The sequence below is a fragment of the Cyprinus carpio genome, chromosome A17 (assembly GCF_018340385.1).
Source record: "Cyprinus carpio isolate SPL01 chromosome A17, ASM1834038v1, whole genome shotgun sequence".
NCBI lineage: Eukaryota > Metazoa > Chordata > Actinopteri > Cypriniformes > Cyprinidae > Cyprinus > Cyprinus carpio.
The window spans coordinates 13,725,748-13,735,063 of NC_056588.1; positions in this window are offsets into that span (position 1 = coordinate 13,725,748).

Here is a 9,316-nt window from a genome sequence, read left to right on the forward strand (position 1 = left end):
GGCGGCAGTGGTGTCCCCTCATCCAGTGCTCAGGCTGAGTGAATGAACCTGCTGCTGCGCCTAAAGCTGCAGTTCACAGCATCAGTCAAAAGGGAGCACTTTTCATCCACTTAAAACGCAGCACCCTCTTTTCCCCTCTGTCATAAGCGCGCTCCCAGTCGCACCGCCACACAAAGTGCTCCTCTTTTTCCTGTCCCCCCTTCTCTATGTACTAACCCATCATTAAACATGAAGCACCCCTTAACTAAATGGCCATTTGGAATATGAATTCACCTTGCTGGGCATTAGTTTTAACCCCACTCACCATTGGGCTTTGAAGGGGGGTCCAGGACACATTGAGGGAATATGGGGAGAGTGACAGGATGTTGGGGGCAGGCACTTCCTCTGGTGAACTCTCTTCAGTGTGGGCGACGCTGGGGTCACTGAGGGTGCATCCACCTCCCGTGCAAGCCTGCAGGTCAAAGGACAAACTTTAAGTGGCATCATCAGTTATACATAAAACATAAACATGCTTTAAAAAGATTTCAAATGAAAATAGCTCCACAATAGCTCTACACATTCCTTCCTTGTAAGTGTTTTTTTTTTTTTTTATAATTAGATTTTTTATTTGGTTAATTAGATGATGAATTAGAAGACTGTAGTACTCTCAGCTTTTATCAAGGGAATTCTGAGATATTCCCTTAAACTATAAGCCCTAAAGATGTGGAAAAAGTCAGCAGATCCAGTCTAAATATTACATAAATACAAACAAAATGTATTTTTATATTCTCTAATAATTTCAATGAATATTACATTTACAAAGTTGACCAGTTGTTGTGCTGTAGGCTGATGTTAACACATTTTACCAAGTTCAAATCAATTGAAAATGTGAAACATTCCAAATTAAAACAAATCAATTTTCCAAAAATAAGTACAGAAAATATAAAAAAAAGTAAAAAAAATAAATAAATAAAAAAAAATAGCAGATTACATCTGGTCTGGTGTATAAATAACACAAATTATTATTTAAAAATGACTTGCATATTGTGAAAATGTAGACAAAAAATTGCAGAACCACACTGAACTAGAGTATAAAAATAATAATAAGAATTAAAAATGAGAAAAGAAAAAATCTAAATATAATAAAAAGGTGGTGCTCTAATATTTAATTGATTAGAAGTTTCTTAAATTGGCATACAAATAATACAAACTTTTTTCAAAATTATTTTTTATATTCTGTTAAAATGTATATAATACAAGTTTCTTAACACAATTAATAATTTAATAAAAAGAAATACAAAATTAAAATGAAACTCTGACAGGCAAGCTATGTTGTAATCTGAATCAGAGTCATGAAGGTTTGTGTGCTGATGTGACACAAAACGTTCATTTTGCACTATATACAGTATGACTAAAAAGGCACATTTTAATAAATTTACCAAGGGACGAAATAAACTGAAAGTCACAGTGATATGATATCTGCATGCTGAGCCCTCCTTTACTCATTTTAGGTGTGTGTAAGGTGAAACTGAGCGAGAGCCGCACTGCTATCTGAAACAGGTAGATTGATCCAGGGACCGAGGTTCCGCACTGTATAATCCTCAAAAAGCTCCAGAGCTGTTATAGACGCTATGACAACCCGGCTCTTCTCCCTAAGGCAGACTGGTACAGCATGTAGAACTCCAGCAGGCCGTTCACCTCCACTGGAGCAGCCCACCTGAAGAACACCAGAGACAAAAACACTGAGTCTGATATCCTGTCACATGACCCCCTGTACTTCCCCTGTGAGAGCTGCATGTACACCCAGCAGCAGCAGCAGTCATAGGAAAAACAAGTAGACCACCCAGAACCTGGACAGAGTCTAATAAGCCTGATCATGATAACTCTGTCTGAGGATGTGCGGACAGAAATAGGAAAGGAAAGCCTGGTGGGTGAGCGTTCACTCTCTCTAGCTTGACTTTCTAAGGCTAAATTTAGAACAGAGGACACTGCTATCTACTGAGGAATCTGAAAGACAGGATCACACAGGACAACTGAGAGGAGAGAAAGAAAAACTTCAAGAGAAAGAGTTCTTCATCTTTGTGTGTGTGTTTGTTGTTCATTAAACATATTTTGGCTGTTTGATTGCTTTTTGACTTTCATGCAGTGTTTCCAGACGCATTTTCTGATTTGGGGATTATTAAAGTACAATTTTGTAAATATTCTTCTATTAGGTAACAGGGCTGACAGATTTATTAGTCCTGTGAAATGTCATGAAACTGTTCAGTAGCTCTATAGATATTCTACAAAAATCTATTTATTTTAAATAGCACTGGTTTACTTTATAAAATCAAGGTAACAATGCTGACTTTTTTCTCCATTTTGGTTTTATATAATTTATTTTACTTTATATTACTTTAAAGTGGGAAAATTATGTAAAAGTTAGTAGGTTGGCAACAACCAAATTTTTAAATAACACACTGTCAACTAAAATCTAAACAAACAGAGAAAAAAATAAAGACAATGTACTAGCATTTTATTCCTATATATTTCCACATTAATTCATATATAAAACACAAGACAAGGACAGACCTAAGAAAAAAAAAATGAAAAAAACAAAGACAAAATACATTTACGTTACTTGATTTGTATTGGTGTTTTTAGTAAAATGCCTATATTAGCATAGTAAAAGTGTGAATAAACTGTACAATTGTTATCCACAATTATGTATTTATTGTTAAGATGAGATTCTATTTATTGTTAAGATTTTTTCACACGTATATGGGGAGCACAAATAGCACCCATTTTGTAAAATGACCCTTATATCTTTGTCAGAATTGTCCCTGTTGAAGTTAATAGTGTCAAATCTGAGACAGAGCTTAAATCATTGTTGTTTTAAGAGGGAAGTAGGACAGTAAACCTCCTGTGTAATGAGAGGAATCATCAAGCGTCTCCAAGTACAATGGAGTTTGACCCGATGTTTCTCCGAACCCTCTTGTATTTCCTTAATTTAGTACAAAGCTGCGCCAAGGGCCTCTTGGTCCACACAGAGCTAACACACCCACAGGTGACCTTATTCATTATTGTGGGATTAATTTAGTAAAGGCATAAATTAAATTGCATTTTAAAATGGAAAAGCGACAACTGGCCATTAAGAGACGTTTTATTGCATAATTGATAAGCAGTTGGTTATAGTTTGATCAATTATAATACTTGAACAAAAAAAACATTATTTTTGCCAGACTTGTGGGTATATTTTCGCAAATTGTGGGTATATTGTAAAATTACACATTAACACATGAAGTATCTGTATATTATCAAACATTGTAATAATAAAAATCATAATACAATTTTTTTCCTGACACTTCCGGTACATTATTGCAAATACAAAGAAAACACTGAACTATAAACTGCATAATTTTGGTTAGAAAATAAACTCTCAGAACCATGTAATCATTTTTGCAAAAGTCGTAGACTGAGAGCATTTTTTCTCATTTATTCAAGGTGCCGTATACTTTCAGCGTGTTTCTGCTGATATTCTGTTCTGTGCATATCCTGCAGTCCGGGTCTCACTTAGCCTTTCTAACAGGCAAATCGCAGCACAACAAAAAGATTGTGAACACATATGATCCTTCCCCTCTCCTATTACGATTCTGCTAACAAGGCAATACTCTTTCAAAGGCACTGTATGTACAACTAGACCCTGAGAGAAAAAAAGAGGGAGAGGAGAGAGATATCATCTGTAATGTCAAATTACAATGCTGCCTTTCTCTCCCCCAAACTCTCTCTCCTTCTCTCCGCTTCAAGCTCTCATTCTCCTTCTATCATCATTGCAGCTTCTTGTCCTATTCAAATTGAAATATCCAATGGAAATAAAGCAATAACCATTTCCCCCCTCTTGGCGGATGAAGACAATAAATAAAGTGAGTTTCCCTCTGAAGTACTGCCGTCAGGATAGAAGAGATACATAATGAAGTTATGAAAATCGGTGATGAGACAAATTGGGTCATATACATCTTTTTAATAAATGGCTTACAGAGATCACAAGCTCTCCACTGCCATTAATACAGAGGTAGCAGGAGAATAAAAAGAAAAGGCTTTGTATTTTTTTCCTTCTTCAATGCCTGAAGCTTGAGCATAATTGAATAAAAGCTGTTGAGATAGACTGCTACACTGCGAAGACAAGAGAGAGAGTGAATGTTGTGGATCTAATTTTGCTGGTTAGCTTGGCTCCCCCCTACATCTACACCATGACTAGAATGAATAAATAAATAAATAAATAAATAAATAAATAACCCATCTTTCTCCATTGAAGACCATTTAAAGTAATGATATATATATATATATATATATATATATATATATATATATATATATATATATATATACGAATATAATATGAAATATTACACTTACATGATAATTCAGAAATTATTCTAATATAATTTATTCCTGTGATGGCTAAGCTTTCGGGAGTATCACATGATCCTTCAGGAAAATTCTAACTAACTAACTCCCAGTAATCAAACTAATTAATATCATTTTATTATTATCAATGTAACAGTTGTGCTATGTGAAAATTATGGTGGAAAACACGATCCCTTTTTTTGGGGGATTCTTTGATAAATAGAAGAAAAGCATTTGTTTGTTACTATTTTGCTAATGTAACATTAGAAATGTGTTTACTTTCACTTTTGATACATTTTTAATGCATGCTATTTTTTTTTTTATCTGACCCCTAAACTTTTGAACAGTAATGTATATAAATAATATTTTATATATTTATTTAAAGACATGTATTTCTAATATATTATTTGTAAACAGCAAATAATTAATTAAATTATATAATACATTACATTTATATTATACACATATATTGTATATTTTAATATATAATAGTATATAAGAGGTTATACCAGTTCCCAAATTAATTTTTGAAGCCCCAGATTCTTTATAAAAACCACATCTCAGGATAGTTGCTAGCGAAGAAGGGGTTTGGGATCAGTGCGCATGCCAATCACAACTGTCATAACATCATTTACTCATATTTACAGCTCAGCTAATTTGTCAAACATCCTGAGCACTGTTAAGCAAAGATGGCAGATTTCCAAATTGCATGCTTTTTGGGGAGACAACTGAGCTTTAATGACATTTGAGATGAATGGGAATGCTAAAGGATTCTCTCTCCAGGTACTGTTATTACAGGCCTCATCGGTGGCCTAGTAAAGGTGGGTGGTGGTGAGTAATTAATTGACCGCTTTCTGATTGGCAGTGAACTGGTTTTTGGGGGTTTTTCCATGGTGTCGGTGAAGCTCAAATTATTATTCTCCTCGTGGCCCTCCCTTCTCGGCTTCTCTCCCCACATGTGAGCATTTCAAGTAAAGGGATGCCATTTTCTTTGCGATGGAAATGTGCCGGAGCTTCTGTCATCGATCTAGCTTTATAACAAAGCGTAATAACGTGCAGTTTCCCCAGTGCCCCTTAACTATTTACAGTCTCTCCGCCTTCGTTCCCCTAGTGTTGTTTGGGCATGTTGCCCTCTCACGGATAGTTCTTAAGTGATGGCGACGGGGCAGCTGAAGATGAACGCTCTAAAGGCTTTTACATAGATTGCTGTAGAGTCCTTCGGGTTTGTTTTTGCAGGCTGATGGAAAGTAATATTTTGCGGACTCTTTTTTTCCCTTCTTCTCTCTCTAAGTCAAGTGGCAGGGGTCAGGGTCAAACGCTGGAGAAATTTCTGCATGCTAAACAGGCTGGAAGAAAGGCTCGGACTGTGCGTTTTCTCATGCAGTCCAATGAGACGGTTAACGCCAGCGTGGGTGCAGGAGTTGAGAATTAGCACCTAAACTCAAGGCCCTGCTCCATTGCTCCGTTCCCCTGGTTGCTCAACTGCAGCCAGAGGACACGCAAAGACGAATAAGGACACAACAGCCAATGGCATGACTGGCGGAAGGGGCGTACTTTATGATTATATGGGAAAACACTCAGTTGATTAATTGCACCCATGCTGGGCGGGATAGGGACAACTTCTCAAATTTGACATACGGGTAGTCAGAGAAATCGGGGGGCCTAGTGTGAGATTTTTTGTTCTGTGAGCAACTTTTTTTTTAAACAGGGGTTAATATGAATCTACAGAGGGTTAGCTTTTGGACATGCAGAGCTCAGTTTTAGTATAATGGTGAGGCATAACAGATAAGACCTGAGATGTTAGAGTACCCTTCCTCGTAAGTGCGTCATTTAGAGCATTAATGTCCATCAGCCTCATTAGCGTATCTCTCTGATAAAAACATTGGTCATATGGAAGGTGAGAAACGACCACCTTCCACTCCGTTCATGCCCGCGTTAAGTGTGCATGTGTGCGTTTCGTCCAAGGACAGACCATGCTGAGGGGGAAAAAAAGTAAAAAAAAAAAAAAGAGTCTAACTGCAATGTTCTAAAACAAAAGCCATAAAATGCTTTTAAAATGGTGATTTAAAAACGTTACAAATTCAGACAAAACAAACCTTTATTTAATTATTTTAAACTCATTATATTATAAGTACCTCTCCTTAAAGGACAAAAAAAAATAAAAAATCACTGAAAATATATATATTTTCATACTCACTGTATGTGGATAGCTGCGTGCATCCGATGCGGTCAGGCGTGGGTGGCGTCTACCTACGGTGGGGGGCAAATGACCTGTGAAACAGGGTAGGTAACTGGGGAACTGTTGGTGCATCCTGCCTCAGTACAAGCACTCAACATCAAAATCTATGAGAGAGTGAATACACCAACACCTGGACAGAGAGAAAACAACAACAAAAAACAATCAGTATTCACGTCACAAAATAATTAAAGCTAAATAAATAAATGATTAAAAAAAAAAAAGAAAAAAAAAAGACTGAGATTGCAACATATACTCATTTTTTATGACGCTTATTCCACCAGAGAAGCATTATTCTGTTTATTTAGTTTAGTAAAATAGGTTTAATGCAGTGGTTAAACTTTTCTTTTTGTTTAATGTCGTATTATGATTTATTTAAAAAGGTTCGATAAGATATTTTAGTCTTTTAGTAGAGTTTTCACAATATGACCCAATGCTAAAAATTTACAAAATTGAACAAAAAAGTGGGAAGATTTTGCTCCAAGATACTGGGGCGGTTTAGATGGACATCAATAAAGCTCTGCGATATAAAAGATGTGATGGTTACCATAATTATTAGAACCTTAAAGTCCTTGTAAAATGACCTCCTGCAATTGTAAACAAGGTGTGGTTTCGTTATCTTTAGCGGACATCTGCCATTCCGCTCTCTGAATCTTTTAAACTTACCTTGTCTATTTGGTCACCAAACCTACACTGTACTTCATGTAATTCTAATATGACCTGAAAGCTGTGATCTAATCTCTCGTATTGCAATATTTTTACATGTTTGGGCTCTTTATGTTGTTGTGATGATCAGCGAGCTCCTGGTACTCCCTTCCTCACACAGAGCAGCCCCTGCTTCCACATGGCTGGTATCATGGTTAATCATTGGTATGGGGAAACCAGAGTCGCAAAACACTGCCTGAGAGCGGTGCGTTTCACAAGGCTCCTCTTGGCGGGAAGGAGGACTCTCCTTGAAGTGCATGATGAAAGCCGTGTACTGTCAAGAAGGAGGAAAATAAAAAAGGTGCGATATTCAAAATTCACAGCAGGGGCAGACTTGGAAGCGAGCCAAGAGATCCTTGAAAAGGGGAAATTGGAATCCTGGGGTTTGCGGTGGCAGGCTGAAGGGGAGGGGGGAAAGCGCCAACAGCAATGCAGGCGCTCCATAGCTTCTTATCACATCAGACCTCTGCCTTTACAACGACCCACAATAAATACAGGATATCCCACAGAGCAGACTGAAAATAACATGCTGCCGCACAATGTGTCTTATGAGAAATGCCCTCAAAGCCTTCAGTACATTTTCTGCTTTGGCTTGGGATTGTAATACATATGAAGTCAGGCATATCTTTAGCCATCTCAGAGAGAAGCTCGGGCTGATCAAAAGGAAGGAGATGTAAAGCGGAGACCACGCGGTGCGTGCCTCTGAAGACTTTATGGCTCTTTACACAGACTCAATGTGATATGTGCTCAGGTATTTTTCTCTGAGTGTGGACTGAGGACATTGACTTCAGCGTGACCTTTGTTTATGTGGGTTTATGCGGGACCAGCAGAAACTAGACAAGGTTGAGTGAAAAAGAGAGCTCACATTGTGACAACATCAACACCGTTAGCTGCTGCAATAAATGATATTCAGACACATGGGCGCCCCAATGATTTCACTCAGGCAAGCTGTAATTTTCAATCTGGATGTGTAATAAGACTCTGGTCTCACTGATTTCTTGGTACCATTATCAAACCATGATTTATTTTTTACTTGAAAAACAAGCTGATTATTATTTTGAAGCCATGAAATGTTTGGCTTTGATCACTCTTTTCTAATGAAGATGTAATAAGAAATCTTGGATCTATACCAGATCTTTAGAAATATGCTCTGGTTAAAAACTCTCAGGTATTTTGTGCTTTTTTACTAAAAACTTGATTATTTTCACTTACATTGTGATGTCAGATTCTTTATCATATATATAAACTTCTTTATAAATTTTATATATTTATAATATATACACAGAATATGTTATAATAATTTTATTACATTTAAATCAGATGTTTCTGTAATTTTAACAGGATGGAATGTTTTAGCATGACAAACAAGAAATAAAACAAAACTCCATGTTATTAAACTTAAACTAAAGTCATATTACACTGTAAAAAATATTTTTGAAGCTATAAATATAAAACAAAAAAGTATGTTTTATAAGACAAATCTATAAGTTTTTCTACTTCAAAATTTCCGCGCTTAATTTAAGTTACTTGCCTTTTCTTTTTAGTTGTTTGTGAAATTTCCTAGCAAAATCTTTTCAATTCAGTGTCGTGATACACTGAATTATGCATCAAACAATATGTGCAGCTTTCCTAAAAAGGATGATGCCATTAAGGCATCATGCAAAATATTACTAAATACTTTTATTTTATTACAAAATATTTCAGATAGATGCTGCTATTTTGAACTTTCTATACATCAAATAACTTGACAAAATAAATGTATCTTGGCTTCCCACTAAATATTACAGCACAACTATTTTAATAATTGTTAAGAAGTGTTACACTTCATTTTAAGGTATCCTTGTTACATGATTTCTATACAAGTAAGTACTCGAGTATTACATCAACAACATTTTACTTATAAGTTCTGAGTTTACTTTCTTGACCATCAAACCACCACATAATAAGCAATTAAAGCAACAAGCAACGACGAACCCTCCCACCCGGGCTCACCACCACCGGGTGGCTTTT